Raw genomic sequence first — 4,291 nt, forward strand, 5'->3', positions numbered from 1 at the left:
AGAGTGTCAGGTGTTGGTTGAAAGTAAAATGCTGAGAAAATTGTATCAAAATACAATTAGGAGGGTTACCTGTTGAGGATGCTCAGATGGGATGGTCTGATGCAGGATGGACTCCTGGGGAATGGCTGAAGGCTCATTTTGCCACGGTGGGTTGTACCATTGGGTAGAGACCCTAGAAGTGAGTGTTGGGGTGGACCAACATCCTGGGGAGGACTAATGCCATCAAATAGAGAGAACTGAATCTCTCAAGAGAAAGGGCATCTCCCAGGGCATTAGGGCAGTTGAGCAAGTCAGGCCCTGAACACTGTTGTAAGTATCTCTGGATGTGGCTCCTCAGGAAATGGAGATTGGCTGTCACTGTGGGCCCCAAGGGGAGGGGAAAATGGATGTGGAATGGATGGAACCAAGGTAAATGTGGGGGCAAGAGAGGAGTTTCGTGAGAGTACACTAGGATGAATATAAAACATGTAATATGACACCAAAAACATACAGGGGATGACAGACTAATAATGTAAACCATAATGTAAAACATAGGATAACTAAAAATTTTAGAAAACTGTATATCCTAATGTATGGACCACATTGTAAGTGCAGATGTCACCTTGTTTGAAAGCTATTGTTTCGGAGTCTGTACATCAGTTTCAGGAAATATGATATGAATAATTTAAAAGATTATTGCTGTGGAAGGGAAAAGGTTTTATGGTGGATGTGTGGAGTACTGTATATTGTATATATGAATTACTGTGATCTAAGACTCTTGTGAACAGAAGCTCAATAATTAGGAAAAAAGAAAAGAAAAAGATAGGATGTAGAAATTTTTCCAAATCAATATGTACTCTAAATCTAACCTTTAAACTATCGCTATGTTCCATTTTACTAGTAAGGGAAACTGACATTATATTGGGATTCACTTTACAGGAAGTTTTGGATCACAGAGTGGTTCAACAATGGTGGCGGAGGAATAGTGGTATGGGATGTTATTGACAGGCTATATATGGTTGACAGGGAGTTATACAGGGCATATATCCAGGGTGCATGGTAATGTTTAGATATACTCATAGTGGAAACAATTAAAAACAACAGCTGCAGGGTGCTGGATTCCCGGCCAGGGGGGCTCTGTCATGGTCCCTAAGGGAGCAGCAGCAGTCCCCCAGGTGCAATGGTAAGAACCAGGAAGGAATGAGGGTCCAACAGTGGGCTTCTGATACTAATGGCTATGCTTGTGAGCCTATACACCTGCAATAAGAACAAGGCCTAGAGCAGCATTGTGCCTGGGAGTTTCCTCCTGACAGCCTTCATGTTACTCAAATGTGGCCACTCTCGAAGCCAAACTCAACATGTAGATGCAGCGCATTCTCCCCAGTGTGGGACATGACACCTGGGCATGAGCCTCCCTGTCACCGAGGGATCACTACCAAATACCAGCTGAAGATGCAACTAGAAAATGACCTTGAATTAAAAGTTCAATGCAGATCAGCAGAATATCCCTGTCTACATACAATAACATGACTTCAAAATGCTGTTTGACCTAATGTAAGGGGGAAATGGGAAGGAGAAATGAGTTTATATGGCTACGAGTCTTTAAAAAAGAGTGTGGAGGTTATCAGAAGGATGGCCCTTATGCACAACTGAGCAGAGTCTAAGAGACAGATAACGTAGATACAACCCCAGGTATCGGTTCTTTTGAGGGCTACAGAGACCCATGGGTTCTATGGTCATGGCAGATGGGGTTCACTGCCATGGCAGATGGCCCTTCTTTGGAGCTGGTGTTTCTGCATGATGGAACTGGACTCAGATGGGATCTCTTTTCACAAGACTTTCATGCTACTTTACTGGAATTGTAGTTGGTGCTGGGGTTTAAGATATATTTACGGGATTTGAATCTCTGGACTGACAATATGATAGCCAGGCCCTGAGCCTCAACAGACTTCAACTCCTACACTCTGATTTATTGGACTTACCCCACTCAGCTAACATGGAGTTGAAGAAGGTCAACCACCACACCATGGAGCCTAGAGTGCCTACAACTGAAAGCAGGAGGATGGCATCCAGTATCCATGTGGAATCTAAGCCCCCACTTGACATAGATGTGCAATGGACACAACCAATCCAATGTCCACAGAGAAAATGTGTCATTGGTTTGGGAAGGGTGGCCTTGGTGGCTGCTGGGTGGGGAATGGGAGGAAGAGATGAGATGGGGAGGTGTTTTCGGGACGTGGAGTTGTCCTGGGTGTTGCTTCTCGGACAACTACGGTACATTGTAGATCCGCCCAGTGCCCACTGGATGGAACATGGGAGAGTGTGGGCTATGATGTGGACCATTGACTATGGGGTGCAGCGATGACCAAAGATGTACTTACCAGGTGCAATGAATGTGTCATGATGATGGGAGAGAGTCCTGCTGTGGGGGGAGTGGGGAGTGGTTGTGGTCGGGTTGAATGGGACCTCATATTTTTTGAATATAATATTTTTTTAAAAAATGAATTAAAAAAATAAAATATAATAAATAAATAAATAAATAAATAAATAAATAAATGACTAATTCCAGGAACCCATTATTAATTAGAAATGTAAATTGACATTAATAATGAAAGGTAACTTGATAGCAGGGAAACCTGTCAGAGGCCACCTCAATCTGCATGTTAAAGTGGTGTTATGGAAAGATAATCTTGATTGCATTGTGAACCCTTAGTTTTCATAAAATACTGGAGAAAGTAGTTTCCCCTATACTGTTAAAGTAAAATACCTGTTCATTTACATAATTGTGGCAAAATTAATGTCATTTAATATGTCATGTATTATATTGGAAGTATTTTGAAAATTATAAATATTGACAATACTGAAAAAATAAAAATAAAAAAATAAAAAATAATTTTGGGAACACAAATCAAAACTACAATGAGATAGCATCTCACATATATCAGAATGAACTATTCTAAAAGACATGTTAGTGAGGATGTAGAGAGATAGGGGGATTGTGGAAACATAGCAATCAGGTTAGGCAGATAAAGCTCAGCTCTCACTAAAACAACAAATAAAGAGCCAAACAGTGCTTTGGGGACCTGCTTTGGGATACAGCAAACCACGACACCCCTTCACAGTACTCAGAAGTGTGAGGGAAAGGGAGATAAATAAGCTGAATCAGCAAGTGGTGAGTTGTTGAAACTCCTAGATGCTGGGAAAAGCTTCCCTACCCTAATCCCTGAGATATTGAGCCAGTGTAAAAGTCCCAGTGAATTGCATCTAAGAGGAGAGTGGAGGTCTTCCTCCTTGCACATTGATTTAGATACATATAGAATGTGAGGGTATTCTGAGTCATCTAGGAGGGCACTGGAGGGATATCACAGCCAAGCAAAAACAATGAGTTGCTCATCCCTATGACTGGGAATGGCACATACACCCCACACACAGTGCAAATAGACTAGGGGGAGCCACTCTGAGAGGTGTGTAGGTGAATTCCCTGGGACCACGAGGGGTCTGGGTGGATGGAGAGTGATTTCTACATGGATGGTAAGTTTAACCAGATGAGTTTCCTTTGACTATCAGAAGGTACATTCACTCCACAGGGAGAGGGGTATCTCCTCACTCAGACTGTCCTGACAAGCCACCCAGGTAAAGTGAGGGATTTGATTGCAGAAGAGGGAGGGATAGGCACCTAATCTGCAGGACTCTGGCAATCTGCAAGGAGTCTAACCTGCCTTAGGGAAAGGTTGTAGACAGCCTTCTGAAATTCTACCTAACCCAAGGAGACAGTTTAATTCAGTGGAATAATTCCTGCCTTCTATAAAAGTTCCCTGGTTTGATTTGCATCTCTTCTTAGAGAAGTGGTCCACTAGATTATCAGGCATCCAACTGAAATTTTATGACAGGAAGACAGACATTCTCTTTATATTAGGTTTCTTTGGGTCTCCATCTTTTTTTAAGTTTCTTTTAAAAATTTTTCATTTTACTCAGTAAAATTTGGTTCAATACTGTGTTTTGATTGATTAATGAACCCCAGCAACCTGAGAAGATATGTAGGAGTGTCAGAGGAGAGGCAGTTTATCGGTGTTTATTTTTTGTGTGTTATTGCTATTGTTTTTCTCTTTATTTCTCCTTTTTTTAAAAATGAGTAGCTGCTGTACTCATTCATGTTTGTTGTGTTTCCTCTTCCTCTGTTTCCATTTGTTTTTTTTATATTTACTGTTTTTTTTCTACTTATACTATTTATTTTAACAAATTCATCTTCCTATCTTCTGTTTTCTTTCATTCCAACACATTTTCCTTAGTCATCAAATTTTCTGTTTTTACT

The sequence above is a fragment of the Dasypus novemcinctus genome, chromosome 30 (genome assembly GCF_030445035.2).
Source record: "Dasypus novemcinctus isolate mDasNov1 chromosome 30, mDasNov1.1.hap2, whole genome shotgun sequence".
Taxonomy (NCBI): Eukaryota; Metazoa; Chordata; class Mammalia; order Cingulata; family Dasypodidae; genus Dasypus; species Dasypus novemcinctus.